Source organism: Oncorhynchus nerka, linkage group LG2 (genome assembly GCF_034236695.1).
Source record: "Oncorhynchus nerka isolate Pitt River linkage group LG2, Oner_Uvic_2.0, whole genome shotgun sequence".
Taxonomy (NCBI): domain Eukaryota; kingdom Metazoa; phylum Chordata; class Actinopteri; order Salmoniformes; family Salmonidae; genus Oncorhynchus; species Oncorhynchus nerka.
The window spans coordinates 34,920,552-34,939,595 of NC_088397.1; the positions used below are offsets into that span (position 1 = coordinate 34,920,552).

The window sequence follows — 19,044 nt, forward strand, 5'->3', positions numbered from 1 at the left end:
CTCTCCTCTTCCATCCTATCATCTCTTCCCTCTGCTCAAACCTTCTCCAACCTATCTCCTGATTCTGCCTCCTCAACCCTCCTCTCCTCCCTTTCTGCATCCTTTGACTCTCTATGTCCCCTATCCTCCAGGCCGGCTCGGTCCTCCCCTCCCGCTCCGTGGCTCGACGACTCATTGCGAGCTCACAGAACAGGGCTCCGGGCAGCCGAGCGGAAATGGAGGAAAACTCGCCTCCCTGCAGACCTGGCATCCTTTCACTCCCTCCTCTCTACATTTTCCTCCTCTGTCTCTGCTGCTAAAGCCACTTTCTACCACTCTAAATTCCAAGCATCTGCCTCTAACCCTAGGAAGCTCTTTGCCACCTTCTCCTCCCTCTTGAATCCTCCTCCCCTCCCCCTCCTCCCTCTCTGCAGATGACTTCGTCAACCATTTTGAAAAGAAGGTCGACGACATCCGATCCTCGTTTGCTAAGTCAAACGACACCGCTGGTTCTGCTCACACTGCCCTACCCTGTGCTCTGACCTCTTTCTCCCCTCTCTCTCCAGATGACATCTCGCGTCTTGTGACGGCCGGCCGCCCAACAACCTGCCCGCTTGACCCTATCCCCTCCTCTCTTCTCCAGACCATCTCCGGTGACCTTCTCCCTTACCTCACCTCGCTCATCAACTCATCCCTGACCGCTGGCTACGTCCCTCCCGTCTTCAAGAGAGCGAGAGTTGCACCCCTTCTGAAAAAACCTACACTCGATCCCTCCGATGTCAACAACTACAGACCAGTATCCCTTCTTTCTTTTCTCTCCAAAACCCTTGAACGTGCCGTCCTTGGCCAGCTCTCCCGCTATCTCTCTCAGAATGACCTTCTTGATCCAAATCAGTCAGGTTTCAAGACTAGTCATTCAACTGAGACTGCTCTTCTCTGTATCACGGAGGCGCTCCGCACTGCTAAAGCTAACTCTCTCTCCTCTGCTCTCATCCTTCTAGACCTATCGGCTGCCTTCGATACTGTGAACCATCAGATCCTCCTCTCCACCCTCTCCGAGTTGGGCATCTCCGGCGCGGCCCACGCTTGGATTGCGTCCTACCTGACAGGTCGCTCCTACCAGGTGGCGTGGCGAGAATCCGTCTCCTCACCACGTGCTCTCACCACTGGTGTCCCCCAGGGCTCTGTTCTAGGCCCTCTCCTATTCTCGCTATACACCAAGTCACTTGGCTCTGTCATAACCTCACATGGTCTCTCCTATCATTGCTATGCAGACGACACACAATTAATCTTCTCCTTTCCCCCTTCTGACGACCAGGTGGCGAATCGCATCTCTGCATGTCTGGCAGACATATCAGTGTGGATGACGGATCATCACCTCAAGCTGAACCTCGGCAAGACGGAGCTTCTCTTCCTCCCGGGAAGGACTGCCCGTTCCATGATCTCGCCATCACGGTTGACAACTCCATTGTGTCCTCGTCCCAGAGCGCTAAGAACCTTGGCGTGATCCTGGACAACACCCTGTCGTTCTCAAATAACATCAAGGCGGTGGCCCGTTCCTGTAGGTTCATGCTCTACAACATCCGCAGAGTACGACCCTGCCTCACACAGGAAGCGGCGCAGGTCCTAATCCAGGCACTTGTCATCTCCCGTCTGGATTACTGCAACTCGCTGTTGGCTGGGCTCCCTGCCTGTGCCATTAAACCCCTACAACTCATCCAGAACGCCGCAGCCCGTCTGGTGTTCAACCTTCCCAAGTTCTCTCACGTCACCCCGCTCCTCCGCTCTCTCCACTGGCTTCCAGTTGAAGCTCGCATCCGCTACAAGACCATGGTGCTTGCCTACGGAGCTGTGAGGGGAACGGCACCTCACTACCTCCAGGCTCTGATCAGGCCCTACACCCAAACAAGGGCACTGCGTTCATCCACCTCTGGCCTGCTCGCCTCCCTACCACTGAGGAAGTACAGTTCCCGCTCAGCCCAGTCAAAACTGTTCGCTGCTCTGGCCCCCCAATGGTGGAACAAACTCCCTCACGACGCCAGGACAGCGGAGTCAATCACCACCTTCCGGAGACACCTGAAACCCCACCTCTTTAAGGAATACCTAGGATAGGATAAAGTAATCCTTCTCCCCCCTTAAAAGACCTAGATGCACTATTGTAAAGTGGCTGTTCCACTGGATGTCATAAGGTGAAAGCACCAATTTGTAAGTCGCTCTGGATAAGAGCGTCTGCTAAATGACTTAAATGTAAAAAAATGTAATCAACAGATTCACTCTTTAAAACAAAAACCTTCAACGAGATACAGCACCCCTAAAGATGCCCCAACAACCCCGCATCCCTATGAAATTAATGATGATAACTAATTTACCCCCCTGAACGCCTCCGGACCTTTCCCTAATCCCGATCTCTCTGGGTGGTTAAGACTTTTGAATGACTATGATTAAATTCAATACATTTTATTTGAAAAATTAAGCAATTTAACATTTGTGGCATTCTTGAAATATTTGACGTGAGCATACGCCTTGATTACACGGTCTTAAAGGATACACATTTGAACACTTTTGATATTTTCTAACAAAACAAGCTACAACGTTATCATTACTTCTTAAATCATCCTTATAAAGAGACATAACATCTTCAAAAGAAACTCCCCGGGCTCTTTGGCATAGGTAGAATACACAGTGGTGACCGCATGTAGTGGAAAGGTTATCTTGCACTTGTTTGATGCTGTAGTATATCTTTGAGCCGTTTTTGGTCAAAAATTATTTAACAAGATTTTGGGAAATGTGAAAAACCGGGGGGAAAGCCATAGGAATCAAAAAAAGTTTAGATTTTTCTTCCTCCTTCCTCTTCTAATGTCACAGCTAGCCAATGTTCACCCGGCATGTGTTTAGGATGGGTATTGACAATAAACATGGCAGGCCGCTCCGTTCATTTCTCCATAGGTAATTCATCACAAGCCAACACTCCACAAAATTGTTTTCCAATCAGTCGGCTCATGAGCCCTTCCAACTCTTGGGTATTCATGTCTTTGCTCAACGATCCTTAATAATAATCTACTAAAACCTGTCTTCGGCTATTCACTTCCAAGATTGAATCAGAGCATGCATAAACAATCATGCTAACGGTACAGTCTAAAGGTGTACGGAAACGCATTTCCAGCCTGAGGTTACCTTGGGACACCACCGAAAGATTTCCTGAGGTGTCATCATCAGGTGATAAATGGGGTCATAGTCACTGTCACCTACGACAAGCCACACTACGTACCTTTACACGTATTGAGGGCATTTCCTTTCATCAAAGCCTGTGAGTGACCCAGACGAGCTGCCGGAGATACAGACACTTTTTTAATAAAAACCGTGGCCCCCAACACTTTTAAACTAAAGTCCCCATCCTGGGCAGACATTAGGCAAAACTCATCCTTGGCCCTGGTTAATTTTAGTCTTAAATCAACCGCATTTAAGAGTAAATGTTCTTGAAAGAAAATGGCAGAGTGTATAGGGCCTAGCAGATGAAACTCTCGAGATTCGGCACAGTAGCGAGCCCGTGCCTCCAGTCCTTTGTTTGCACCGGTGGGTCTGTCGATTCCATAGAGACTCCTGCAGTATCCTTGCTAAACAGCCCGGCGCTGAATTGGGTCTTGAGAGTGTCTTCAGAGTAGTTGAGTAAGCACTCCATGATGGCCCTATATGGGTATGTGGCACTGCTTTGACTAATTAGACGTTCACCCAAAGTCACATCCACTTGGGAGAAGATGGTGGCCACTGGGTAATTAATGAGACTCCCTTTGGCATCGTTTGCAATATCAGTACCATCTCTTTTGGTCACTTTTAGACGCAAATGCACCAAGGTGTTGTTGAGGTCCAGATAGTTGTCACTGTGGCTTGGTATGAAAAACTCTATGGGACCATTGTCTGTAATGGCAGAGAGTGGGACTATCTCCACATAACTGGACCTCTCTACTGAATGTTGGGTTAAGGGGGCCGTGAAAAGATCAAGCTCTGGCTTTATAGCTTCAGAGGACATGCGGTGTAAAAGAGCCATGGTGCTTGTTCTTTTAGAAAATACTTCAGAGTATTCTTTTTACCGTTTTTGGTCCAGACCTCCTCACTTTACCCCGTCTTTGACTAACTGAGTTTCTTTTAACCGTTAACATCCGTTTTTTAGGCGCAAGCCTGCGCCTTATACCCGGAGGTCTCTTTTTTGGTCTTCGAGACAACATCATCAGCCCCGAGCCTTCTTGACGCTCGACATCTGGTGACGCCCTTCTGGTCATAGCATTGGCTACAACCTCACTTACTATATTTTTTGCTGCTGATTTTAAATGCGGTTTGGCTATGCTGAGGCCTCTCTTCATAAACGATAAAACCATCCTAAAGAGGTTACGAAATATACCTCCTATCCCCGAACCGTAGATGGTTGGGGATCCATAATAGCCGGGTAACCCTTTACCCACTTGATCAACATAGTATGAGACATAATGGTTAGGGTCGAGATGTCGTTGTTCCATAACCCTTTTTAATTTATTTGTATTATGTATATAAAATATGTAATACTAATATTGTATATGTAGAGAGGTTTTGGTGGGTCTAAAGTGGATTTTTACAATCGTTTTACCATATGTAAATTTGATGTTTTCGTTCTGATCCGTTTTAAGCTCAACAAGAATGTTTTCAATATATTTCTTGCTTACAGGTACGTAGTGTGGCTTGTCGTAGGTGACAGTGACTATGTCCCCATCCTTTCCGTCTATATGAACCGTTCTCAGGAGTGGCACACAGCTGTCTCCGACCCTTTGATAGGATATGATGTCGGTATACACAAATATGTTGTAAAATCCTGCATGTATATCCGCAGGGAATGGGAATAATTTATCTTTCACATACGTCCATTTATTGGGACCCATCCCCAACATGTAGGCTAAATTACCGCCGGTCTTTATTCCCCAGGCAGCATCTCCTGAGATTTGTACACATTTATGTATAGGGTTGTACATCAGGAATATTTCCATATTGTTCAGTAATAGGCGTTCATTCAACTCGGAGACAATCCTGTCGACGGTTCTGTAGAACCCTTTTTTAACCTTAATAAGTTTCGCAGGTTCCGATAACTTTTTGCAATAAAAATCACTGTCTTGATCTTTGATATTATACCAGCTATGGGGGTATGTAATCTCGCTGAGACCTACTTCCCAGGCCTCTGATAACTCTATAGGCTTTGGAAAATTGGTTGTATAATTAGAACTCTGATTATTACGATATACAGTGCCTTGCGAAAGTATTCGGCCCCCTTGAACTTTGCGACCTTTTGCCACATTTCAGGCTTCAAACATAAAGATATAAAACAGTATTTTTTTGTGAATCAACAACAAGTGGGACACAATCATGAAGTGGAACGACATTTATTGGATATTTCAAACTTTTTTAACAAATCAAAAACTAAAACATTGGACGTGCAAAATTATTCAGCCCCTTTACTTTCAGTGCAGCAAACTCTCTCCAGAAGTTCAGTGAGGATCTCTGAATGATCCAATGTTGACCTAAATGACTAATGATGATAAATACAATCCACCTGTGTGTAATCAAGTCTCCGTATAAATGCACCTGCACTGTGATAGTCTCAGAGGTCCGTTAAAAGCGCAGAGAGCATCATGAAGAACAAGGAACACACCAGGCAGGTCCGAGATACTGTTGTGAAGAAGTTTAAAGCCGGATTTGGATACAAAAATATTTCCCAAGCTTTAAACATCCCAAGGAGCACTGTGCAAGCGATAATATTGAAATGGAAGGAGTATCAGACCACTGCAAATCTACCAAAACCTGGCCGTCCCTCTAAACTAAGCATTGTAGAAACTTTACACTCAACGGAACGACTTGATTAGTGTAGTGTCAACAACGCAGCCACTGCCAGCTAGCCTACAAAGTCAACAACGCAGCCACTGCCAGCTAGCCTACCTCAGCAGTACTGTATCATTTTAATCATTTTAGTCAATTAGATTCTTGCTACGTAAGCTTAACTTTCTGAACATTCGAGACGTGTAGTCCACTTGTCATTCCAATCTCCTTTGCATTAGCGTAGCCTCTTCTCTAGCCTGTCAACTATGTGTCTGTCTATCCCTGTTCTCTCCTCTCTGCACAGACCATACAAACGCTCCACACCGCGTGGCCGCGGCCACCCTAATCTGGTGGTCCCAGCGAGCACGACCCACGTGGAGTTCCAGGTCTCCGGTAGCCTCTGGAACTGCCGATCTGCGGCCAACAAGGCAGAGTTCATCTCAGCCTATGCCTCCCTCCAGTCCCTCGACTTCTTGGCACTGACGGAAACATGGATCACCACAGACAACACCGCTACTCCTACTGCTCTCTCTTCGTCCGCCCACGTGTTCTCGCACACCCGAGAGCTTCTGGTCAGGGGGTGGTGGCACCGGGATCCTCATCTCTCCCAAGTGGTCATTCTCTCTTTCTCCCCTTACCCATCTGTCTATCGCCTCCTTTGAATTCCATGCTGTCACAGTTACCAGCCCTTTCAAGCTTAACATCCTTATCATTTATCGCCCTCCAGGTTCCCTCTGAGAGTTCATCAATGAGCTTGATGCCTTGATAAGCTCCTTTCCTGAGGACGGCTCACCTCTCACAGTTCTGGGCGACTTTAACCTCCCCACGTCTACCTTTGACTCATTCCTCTCTGCCTCCTTCTTTCCACTCCTCTCCTCTTTTGACCTCACCCTCTCACCTTCCCCCCTACTCACAAGGCAGGCAATACGCTCGACCTCATCTTTACTAGATGCTGTTCTTCCACTAACCTCATTGCAACTCCCTCCAAGTCTCCGACCACTACCTTGTATCCTTTTCCCTCTCGCTCTCATCCAACACTTCCCACACTGCCCCTACTCGGATGGTATCGCGCCGTCCCAACCTTCGCTCTCTCTCCCCCGCTACTCTCTCCTCTTCCATCCTATCATCTCTTCCCTCTGCTCAAACCTTCTCCAACCTATCTCCTGATTCTGCCTCCTCAACCCTCCTCTCCTCCCTTTCTGCATCCTTTGACTCTCTATGTCCCCAATCCTCCAGGCCGGCTCGGTCCTCCCCTCCCGCTCCGTGGCTCGACGACTCATTGCAAGCTCACAGAACAGGGCTCCGGGCAGCCGAGCGGAAATGGAGGAAAACTCGCCTCCCTGCGGACCTGGCATCCTTTCACTCCCTCCTCTCTACATTTTCCTCCTCTGTCTCTGCTGCTAAAGCCACTTTCTACCACTCTAAATTCCAAGCATCTGCCTCTAACCCTAGGAAGCTCTTTGCCACCTTCTCCTCCTTCCTGAATCCTCCTCCCCCTCCCCCCCCTCCTCCCTCTCTGCAGATGACTTCGTCAACCATTTTGAAAAGAAGGTCGACGACATCCGATCCTCGTTTGCTAAGTCAAACGACACCGCTGGTTCTGCTCACACTGCCCTACCCTGTGCTCTGACCTCTTTCTCCCCTCTCTCTCCAGATGACATCTCGCGTCTTGTGACGGCCGGCCGCCCAACAACCTGCCCGCTTGACCCTATCCCCTCCTCTCTTCTCCAGACCATTTCCGGTGACCTTCTCCCTTACCTCACCTCGCTCATCAACTCATCCCTGACCGCTGGCTACGTCCCTCCCGTCTTCAAGAGAGCGAGAGTTGCACCCCTTCTGAAAAAACCTACACTCGATCCCTCCGATGTCAACAACTACAGACCAGTATCCCTTCTTTCTTTTCTCTCCAAAACTCTTGAACGTGCCGTCCTTGGCCAGCTCTCCCGCTATCTCTCTCAGAATCACGTTCTTGATCCAAATCAGTCAGGTTTCAAGACTAGTCATTCAACTGAGACTGCTCTTCTCTGTATCACGAAGGCACTCCGCACTGCTAAAGCTAACTCTCTCTCCTCTGCTCTCATCCTTCTAGACCTATCGGCTGCCTTCGATACTGTGAACCATCAGATCCTCCTCTCCACCCTCTCCGAGTTGGGCATCTCCGGCGCGGCCCATGCTTGGATTGCGTCCTACCTGACAGGTCGCTCCTACCAGGTGGCGTGGCGAGAATCTGTCTCCTCACCACGCGCTCTCACCACTGGTGTCCCCCAGGGCTCTGTTCTAGGCCCTCTCCTATTCTCGCTTTACACCAAGTCACTTGGCTCTGTCATAACCTCACATGGTCTCTCCTATCATTGCTATGCAGACGACACACAATTAATCTTCTCCTTTCCCCCCCTCTGATGACCAGGTGGCGAATCGCATCTCTGCATGTCTGGCAGACATATCAGTGTGGATGACGGATCACCACCTCAAGCTGAACCTCGGCAAGACGGAGCTGCTCTTCCTCCCGGGGAAGGACTGCCCGTTCCATGATCTCGCCATCACGGTTGACAACTCCATCGTGTCCTCCTCCCAGAGCGCTAAGAACCTTGGCGTGATCCTGGACAACACCCTGTCGTTCTCAACTAACATCAAGGCGGTGGCCCGTTCCTGTAGGTTCATGCTCTACAACATCCGCAGAGTACGACCCTGCCTCACACAGGAAGCGGCGCAGGTCCTAATCCAGGCACTTGTCATCTCCCGTCTGGATTACTGCAACTCGCTGTTGGCTGGGTTCCCTGCCTGTGCCATTAAACCCCTACAACTCATCCAGAACGCCGCAGCCCGTCTGGTGTTCAACCTTCCCAAGTTCTCTCACGTCACCCCGCTCCTCCGCTCTCTCCACTGGCTTCCAGTTGAAGCTCGCATCCGCTACAAGACCATGGTGCTTGCCTACGGAGCTGTGAGGGGAACGGCACCTCAGTACCTCCAGGCTCTGATCAGGCCCTACACCCAAACAAGGGCACTGCGTTCATCCACCTCTGGCCTGCTTGCCTCCCTACCACTGAGGAAGTACAGTTCCCGCTCAGCCCAGTCAAAACTGTTCGCTGCTCTGGCCCCCCAATGGTGGAACAAACTTCCCCACGACGCCAGGACAGCGGAGTCAATCACCACCTTCCGGAGACACCTGAAACCCCACCTCTTTAAGGAATACCTAGGATAGGATAAAGTAATCCTTCTCACCCCCCTTAAAAGACTTAGATGCACTATTGTAAAGTGGCTGTTCCACTGGATGTCATAAAAAATTGGTGAAAGCACCAATTTGTAAGTCGCTCTGGATAAGAGCGTCTGCTAAATGACTTAAATGTAAAGACTGATCAGAGATGCAGCCAAGAGGCCCATGATCACTCTGGATGAACTGCAGAGATCTACAGCTGAGGTGGGAGACTCTGTCCATAGGACAACAATCAGTCGTATATTGCACAAATCTGGCCTTTATGGAAGAGTGGCAAGAAGAAAGCCATTTCTTAAAGATATCCATAAAAAGTGTCGTTTAAAGTTTGCCACAAGCCACCTGGGAGACACACCAAACATGTGGAAGAAGGTGCTCTGGTCAGATGAAACCAAAATTGAACTTTTTGGCAACAATGCAAAACGTTATGTTTGGCATAAAAGCAACACAGCTCATCACCCTGAACACACCATCCCCACTGTCAAACATGGTGGTGGCAGCATCATGGTTTGGGCCTGCTTTTCTTCAGCAGGGATATTTTTTACCCTTTTCTCTCTTTTGATCTAGAATCTCCTCCACGTGAAAGACTTTGTTTTTACCCAATTGTACCTTCTGTAATTCCTTCTCATAAAAAGATCCCTCTATAAGTTCCCCGTCATAATCATTTAATTTGTAGACCGGGGGTATGCGCGGCAGACATTCGGTAACCGTGAACAACTCATCGCTGTAGCCTTGCTCATATTTTTTGTCGAAAACACCCCTCAACTTGGATATACGCACCAAGTCCCCCACAATGAATTTACAATAAAAAAAATTCTTACGGCGAAGGGGGAACAAACCATACAGATTTTTAAAGACTTGAAAAGAGTTTTCAGAAGAAACCTCGGAGGGTTTCATCCGTATACTCTTATGGTAACTATTGTTGTACCCCATTACTAAATCTTGAACTATATCGATATATCTATGCGTGTTGTGAGCTGTAGAATAGCGCCACATCCGCTCCTTCAGAGTTCTGTTAAAGCGTTCAACAACTGAAGCTTTCAAATCCGAGCCTGTAGCAAAATGTACTATATTGTGCTTCTTCATGAGTTTCTGAAAAGTATTATTAAAAAAGTATTTTCCGCCATCAGTCTGCACTTTCTTGGGGGCTCCTCCTTCCTTCAAGATAGAGTCAAAGGCCCGGGTCACCTCTGCCCCGCTCTTATTTTTTAAGACCCTGACAAAAGCTATTTTAGAGAAAATATCTATAACCGTTAGCATGTAGTGATTTCCATCATTTTTATCTGCAAGGGCCTGCATGTCAAATAGATCCGCCTGAAATTGAGACAATGGTTGGGTAGAAAAAACTATATTTCTTGGAAATTGTTTTCTTATGGGTTTATGTAGAGTGTGCCCATCATGCTCTGATAACCACTCATTCACTTTAGCATCGCTTAACCGGCTACCTGTTTCTTCGGCTATAGCGCTCTGTAAACGTTCCTTACCCCCATAAGACCCAGGGTTAGAGGGATTATAATAAATGTTTTTCAACATCTGCTCTGCCATCCTTCTTGCCTCTCTGAGGTACAATAACGTTAATGAGCCACTTTCAAATAACGACAACATTTCATTTTCATTTTTTGGGATTTTTATCTTCAAGAAAACATGTGTTATGTATACAGACAATTCAGAATTCGTTGCAGGATACATGTCCCCGTTTTCTCAATGATCACATCATGCAACACCCTGTATATTTGGTTTAGATTAACAGGCTTGTGTCGCTGAATTTTTAAAACACACACATCCACTATATAAGTATATAAACAACAAATATCATACATGTTACAATTAAATGGTGTTTCAAACAAATAAAGTAAAATCTTAGACAAAGTTGTTTCTAGTTCTTCAGAATCATCGGGATACCAATTGTATCCATTGTAGACTCTCGCCCGCATGTCGTACATGATTCATGATTTGTTCCATTTTCAGCACACGCTCTACATTAGTCCAGGAATTGTGGGTTGTGTAGAACGATACATTGTTCACTTTATTTTCAATAATTTGATGCATAACATTTGTAAGTTCTCTCAAAAGAAAAAATGTATTTATTCTCTCTAACATCGTATACACATAGTTACCCATTGCTTTACATCTAAATAACAAAATGTCACTCGGTCTCTTGGGGTTTATTGAGCCAGAAAGTCATCACATCAGCCACCACAGCTTCCTTGTATTTGTTATCGTCCACCAGGGTGTGTCGGATGTTTTTGAGTTTCACGTGGATGTAGATCGCCTCCTTCAGTTCATGTAGGAAAGCCTCGGTTACTCCGTAAACTCTGGGGATAGACGGCACAAGACCCATAGCCTCCAGGGCTCTGACCAGCGATGGTATAAACCGGCGGGACCAAAGTCTTTTCACCAGCGCCTCAAAATGGTTGAAGAAGTAGTATCTTGGGGGGTCGTATAGACATGGATGCCTGCGCTGGCTGGGGTGATTGATCTCACAACCGATGCATTTTTCTCGTATATACTCTCCAATCACCACGTCTAAAAGCGTGGCTACAGAGACCTTGATGGTGTCCACAAAAATAGTACTGACCACCCCATCAAACACGTCCTCAGGCTGTGTACATGTAGGGGGTGTCATTGGTCTTGCCAGGGGGGAGTAGAATGTTGGGCTGCGAGGCATACAATCCTTAGGGTCGGGCCCCCATGACGTTTCGGAGTCCTGGTATGTGGTCCATGGTTAATGCGTAAGTGAAGAACTGTAGGTTTTAAGGACCCTCCTTTTATTGTTGAACCAGCCCTCTGGGTATCAGGGCGTGGTTAACGCAGCCGCGTACTTAGTTTTCTTCGGGGGGGTGACCCTTCTGACGATGTACCTTCTTGGGTCTCCTTTGAATCATAATCCTCGGGATTCGTATATATTATGCACTTCTTTAGCCGAACAATGCTCTGTCGCTGTTGGCTCTGTACAAACAGAGCGTCCAACAACTCCAACATTTTAAATTCCATTAAATCCCAACTTTTAAAAGGAATAAGCATGCGCAACCTAAAATCCCCAGTCAGGCCTCCATCACAAATGTTTTGGTTGCGGATTTCCTCGTTGCTGATATAGAACTCCACGCAGCCACATGGAAGTCCATTCTTTCTTTGCATTTTCACCCTGTGAAATACTCTTCCTGAGGAGTCAGGGGTACCTTCCCAATGGGTCTCGTAGCCTGTGAACAAGCTATACCCCTTGGTGATAAGTCTCAGTTCGGGACACAAAACCTGGCGAAAAACCGTCCAGTCTTCAACCTCATAGTCCACTCCTAATGTCTGGTCGGTATATTCTTCTCCTTCGGCTACCGTATAGAGGTTCACTCTACAGGCCAGGTAATCAAACAGATACCCCCATTGCTGTCCATTAGACATCAGCACTTGATCTTTCAGCGCAGTTTCTGGGCGGTTTCTGGGTTCTATACACACTTAGAAACCGCTTTTTTGGCGCATCGTATATTGCGGCATTATACTTGGCCCTTTCTCTATGTTTCAGCCGCGGTCCTGCTTCCGTTGTTACAGTCGTGATGACTTTGCCACTGATCACAAAATCCATGTTTAAAAATCTTGTTTACTGTTCTGGGGTCGCAAGCCTTGTTCTGGACTTTTATTTATAATGCCACTGCCACAGCCAATACCCCGGACATTCCTGCTTCATTAGATAACAACCATAAGAGCAATAAAACTGGGGGTGAGGGCCATACTCTTTCAAAAGTTCAAACACAGAAGCCCCCCCCAGTTCAACCAGGTCCCTAGACATCAATCAGCATGACAACTTCAAAGGATGCAATATAGATATAAAATAACACACCCTCTAACACGTGACCACAGGAACAGGATGTCCTGGCCGGAGGCCCATATTTGGACATGTACACGTCATCATGGACACAGGGTAATAAATCAAAATTTTGACCCGTGCCGTCTACTTTACTCTCTCTAACATATTACCTTTTGCTTACGTGATGAACCGCTAAGGGGACATCAATATTTACAATCTAAACCATCTGTGACCTCTCACCTCTCTGTCTGTAGAAGTGTTCTTCCTAACCAGTCCCTCAACAGCTCTCTGACTGAGCCCCACCCTCACTGGGTCTTCAGAGGAGAGGAATGCTGAGGAGGGATGGAAGGATGAATGGATCAGTCAGTCAATAAAGTGTAGAGCTGCTGTCTATGCTGTCTGACAAAATCACTATTTTAGTAGTACATTTAAAGTAATTAAGGCTTTCTGACTGCTGAATACCAACTATTAATCAAATAGATAATGTATTTTCAGGTACAGATAGATTCTTGGGGCGTCACTAGCCCGTTGGTTAAGGTAGGGTTTAGGGTAGGGATGTCCCGAGAATCCCGGATAGCATTGACCATTGTGCATTCTTCTGTCTCTTTTACATAGCTGGTGATGGGTTCTGACTTCTGAACTTAAAAATATGAAATATCCTTATTATGTGAAATTGAATGAAAGAATAATGTATGTTGATGCTAATATGATGTACAATATTCCATGATGTTTCTATATGATAACAATAGCCTAATATATTTAATATGCCATATACTATTTTTTAACAGTTTCACTAATTAATTTGAATTAACTTAATTATTATGATTCAACATCAGTTCACCGTCTCACCTCATAGTGTATTGGAGCAGCAGCAGCTGACTGCCCGGTTCAACGTCAGTTCACCGTCTCAGCAGCAGCTGACTTGATCGTTGATCCTAATCATCATGTTTTGAATCTTAAGAGTAAATAGAGCCGACTACAACTATAAAAAATATAGGGTTCAACTGGAGTTGTTTTCAGATCCCCTAAGAACTGTAGGGTTCTTGGTCAATGAAAAACAGCCCCAAAAGGTTCTTCAAAGAACTTGATAGAAGGTGGGTTCATCGAGGAACCTCCGTTGTTGCTGGACTTCTTCCGGGAACTTCACATTTACAACTGAAAACGATGGTGACAAGTTTGGATGCGACAACAAGTTAAAAAGGTTAAATTGAGTTGATGTTTGGCTCTGAATATGTATCGAAATAATTTATATAATAATATAACATACTAATAATTAATAACTGAGACAATTATGGTTTTCTGTGAATATCTTCAATAAGGTTCCTATAGTTAATTACCGTATATAATAGAAAGCCGGGTTTGACCGTCGGCGTTGTATGAGCTACAGATTATTTCCCTCAACTATATTCTTTCCCATATATTGTATATCGTTTCCATAAAGCAAACATTGTTACGGAGTCTAGATGATAGGTATTCGACTAGCCGTACTGTTCCCCGGACTCCATGTGTAGGGATTTGTACAATGCACAAACAAGGCTATTGAACCTGACATTGGTGTCTGTATTTATTCCTTTATCCAACATATCATACTGAAACATGGTATCAGAAGTGGCTCGGAAAACACACGTGTGTTATTTTTGTAGCTAAGTACAGTATAGGCGCAGTTATGTTCCATATGCGAACACACACCGTTTCCTACTCACAACACTGATCACCTCGTTGTTAGCTGGCTAGCTAGCATCACTACCTACTTCGATGACTGAAGGCAAAGAAATCTCATATTCCATTGCTATGGCAGCGAACATTCCGCCACCAAATCCCATGGTTCTCACAGGGGACTGAAATACTAATTGGGACAACTTCAGGGATGAATTCGAGGACTATGCGCTGGCGACCGGTCTACATGAGAAAACCAACGAGGTACAAGCTGCAACTCTGAGGAGTTTAATGGGCAGCGAATGCAGGCATATCTACCGGCACAATATCACCCTCACAGCACGACAACAGTGTGATGCAAAGGCTATATTGGATGCATTGGAGAATTACTTCAAACCCGCCAGAAACTTAATTTACGAGCGGTTCGTTTTCGGAAGCTGCAAACAGGAAAAGGGTGAGTCAGTATACAACTTTGTAACCCGTTTGAGAGAGAAATCCGCCACTTGTGAATACGGGGGATTGAAAGATGAATTGATTCGTGACAAAATAGTACTGGGAATTGCAAATGAGGATACACGCCGGCGTCTACTGAGAAAGAGAGGCTTAACATTAGTAACTGCCATCGAAATGTGCCGCACTGCTGAAGTCACTGACATGAGAATGAGAGCAATGGAAATCGAAACCCCATGCTCCGACGTTGATACTGTTCACGCTGTTGCTAGGCAGACCAATCGAGGCAGAGCAATTCACCACGAACGGTGAACACAGAGAGCCCCGTAGCATGTAAATACTGTGGGAATACACACACACGTGGCAAAGAGCACTGCCCTGCCTACGGAAAACCATGCAGAGCTTGTGGAACTAATAATCATTTTGCAAAAGTGTGTCTCAAAAGCAAAAGAAGGGTGAGTGAGGGCAAGATTCACTGTGTTGATGATGTCACTCAATGTTCAGAGCTGAACAGTGAAAGTGACATTTACATGCATGAATCCATTGGGGCTGTACACTCAAGAGGGAAGAAATGGTTTGTAACACTACGATTACACAACAAGCAACAACAATGTCAACTGGATTCCGGTGCTACATGCAACGTAATGAGCTACAAAGACAAAATCAATCTGGCACCTGACACACATCTATTGCCCAGCGATACTAGACTAAACCTGTACTCAGGAGAGCTAATGAGCTCTATGGGCACCTTTGAGACCGAATGTGTTATTCGGGGACGCAAACACAAGCTGGAGTTTGAGATTGTAAAAACCAGTCAACATCCTCTCCTCTCAGGCTCTACATGCGAACGCCTGGGACTGATGCAGTTCACTGTACCAAATGACCTGCACATTGTGGATCATGTCCAGCATGGACCCCTGTCCAAAGAACAGCTACTCAGCAGATATGACGATGTATTCAACATGCCCGTTGAATCTGTGCCTGGGGAGGTAGACTTTGAAGTGGATGAGAGCATCACTCCAGTCCAATGTGCTCCTCGCAATGTGCCCATTGCAATCAACGTGGCTGTGAAGGCCCAGCTTGGACAAGTATGAGGCCGATGGCCACATGACATCTGTGACTGAACCAACTGACTGGATCAGCGATATGGTCATAGTGAAAAAAACAGAGAAGCTGAGGGTCTGCATCGACCCAAAGCATCTGAACCAAGCACTGAAACGATCCCACTACATCATGCCGACACTAGAGGATGTCATCTATAAGCTTCCCAAGGCCAGGATTTTCACCTTGGTGGATGCCCGAGATGCATTCCTTCATTGCAAGCTGGACGAAGAAAGCAGCTTCATGACTACCTTCTGGACCCCCTGGGGTCAGAAACGCTGGCTCAAACTCCCGTTTGGTGTCTCAGTGGCGCCTGACATATACCAACGCAAGCAGCACGAGTTACTGGCTGGGCTCAAGGGCATTGAACCCATCGCCGATGATGTCCTGATCGTAGGCTGTGGTGACACAGACGAAGAAGCAGAACGCGACCACGATGTGAAGCTCCTGGCACTGATGGAGCGCTGCCGATCAATTAAGCTTCGCCTTGGCCTGAAGAAGCTGCAGTTCAAGGTGAAAGACTTCCACTTCCATGGCCACATTCTCTCAGCAAAAGGCCTGAAGCTGGACCCAGACAAGGTCAGAGCGATCCTCGACATGCCAAACCCGTCTGATGCAAAAGGAGTACAGCGTCTCATCGGCTTTGCAAACTATCTTGCAAAGTTCATGCCACACCTATCAGCAGTCTGTGAGCCTCTGCGCCGGTTGCTGGACAAAGACACACCATGGCACTGGCTACCCAAGCACGAGGCCGCAGTGCAGGAGATGAAATCTCTGGATTCATCCATGCCAGTGTTGCGCTACTACGACGTCATGAAGTCTGTCACAATCCAGAGCGACTCCAGCCAAAGGGGACTTGGATGCTGCCTTATGCAGGAAGGCCAGCCCGTTGCGTTTGCCTCGAGAGCGCTCACCCCCACCGAACAAAACTATGCACAAATTTAGGTCAACATTGGATCATTCAGAGATCCTCACTGAACTTCTGGAGAGAGTTTGCTGCACTGAAAGTAAAGGGGCTGAATAACTTTGCACGCCCAATTTTTCAGTTTTTGATTTGTTAAAAAAGTTTGAAATATCCAATAAATGTCGTTCCACTTCATGATTGTGTCCCACTTGTTGTTGATTCTTCACAAAAAAATACAGTTTTATATCTTTATGTTTGAAGCCTGAAATGTGGCAAAAGGTCGCAAAGTTCAAGGGGGCCGAATACTTTCGCAAGGCACTGTATATATATATATATATATATATATATTCTTTGACACATTTTCTCTTCCTTTGAAATTAGTATAGGACAGAACATGGACACAATGCAATTGGGATCAAGACGAAGGTTCAGATATGTTGTAGGACAGCTGCATTTGAAGTGTACATGTAACCTACATAGCAGTTAATACAAACTGACATCTATTAGCATACAAATGTGTGCAAATGATCTTCTCAGATCTTCTCAGAAATGAATCAAGTCCATTGAATGGATATAGACAAAAATATAATTCAAGGACTAGCAGAGGTAGAGAGGCGAGGCAGGGGCGAGGACATCATCCTGCTATTTTGACAGTCCCTGATGGACAATGCAGAAGAGGTATTTGCTCTTGTTCCTTCCCTTTCTCTAATGTATTTTGTAATAAAATTAGCAAGTGTAGTAAGATCATTGCTTTACTTTACTAGGACTAGAGACCACAGCAGCGATTCTGCTCTTCCCCTACCTCTTCAATGAGAACCCGAGTGGCCTTTTTGTCCGTGACAAGGTATGCCTATGCACCAATCATCTGTTTCTTCATAAACATAGGTGTGCATGCTTATATAAAACTCCAGCTGAACATTTGTTATGTTCTTTGTATGTGTATTCATCTTTTCTTACTTTTGTTGACAGATTTCACCGCTCTTCACTCCTTTACTGCACATTGGCGGAAATCCATTTCACCATGAGTGAAATCCCGCTGGCCTTTGATGGGGAGAACATCCACGCCCTCGAGGACGTCCCCATAGGACTTGGGGCTCTGCTACGGCTGTATTTAAAATAAAATAAAAATCCCTTAAATTTCAGAAAAACACTTTTGTTAAGTTACTGTGCTCTGGGGAGAAGAGAAGTTGGGGTGAAGTTACCAGGGCCGGTCATAAAGATGGCAAACTTCCTAACATAACTAAGTGGATACGATATACACATTAAAGCTGAAAAATCTGTATTTAGCATCAAGTCTACAATATTGTTCGTTTACCTATGATTAATTTTTAATGTATGTTTTCTTATTGTACATCAAATGAAATCAAATGTATTTTTGACATACACATGGTTAGCAGATGTTACTGCGAGTGTAGCAAAATGCTTGTGCTTCTAGTTCCAACAATGAAGTAATAACCAACGAGTAATCTAACCTAACAATTCATTATTTATATATATATTTTAAATGTCATGAAAAGTACTATACAAAGTAAATGTATTATTTGTTATAGTCTGACATGTCTGCAAAAATGTTGCAATTTTGTAATGTCTCTTTTGTTTGGTAAATATCAATTCACATTGGTGGTGCCACTAAATAAACAATAAATTATTTAAATCAATATTGTTGATATTATTATTATTATTATTAAAATATGTTTTTATAATGGATGGAGGGAGGACAGGGAGTTAAAAAATGAACCCCAAAAGGTTCTTAGAGGAACCATGATAAGGGGTCTATAGTACCCTAAAGGATACTCCAGGAACCTTTACTTTTTTGAGTGTATATTGATAAAAGTCACCTTGTCCGAGAGACATTTACATACTTATACACAGCCCCATTTGGGATGACTATTTTGGGGCGAAATAGCAGCCAGAACAGACAGACCTGATATCGCCCATAATTCGACGTCCTGAGTGGGTATGACCAAAGTTATTACTTTGTGGTACATTTTAAAAACACTATAATAAATGTTTCTGATGCCACATCACCCATTTTCAAAGGGAGTCGTTGGTTTTTAGGGGCAGTCGCTTTTTAGCTTTTTGTCTGAAAGTATTTTCTCAACTGCGATA

The 19,044-nt window shown here is 45.5% G+C and overlaps 1 protein-coding gene and 1 pseudogene across 1 annotated transcript in view; both read right to left on the reverse strand.

Moving 5' to 3' along the window:
• The window catches only part of LOC135572436 (uncharacterized), a 243,011-nt gene that overhangs the window by 118,385 nt on the left and 105,582 nt on the right, over window positions 1–19,044 (reverse strand). The window lies entirely within an intron of this gene.
• The window catches only part of LOC115134767 (nuclear factor erythroid 2-related factor 2-like), a 215,096-nt pseudogene that overhangs the window by 105,419 nt on the left and 90,633 nt on the right, over window positions 1–19,044 (reverse strand).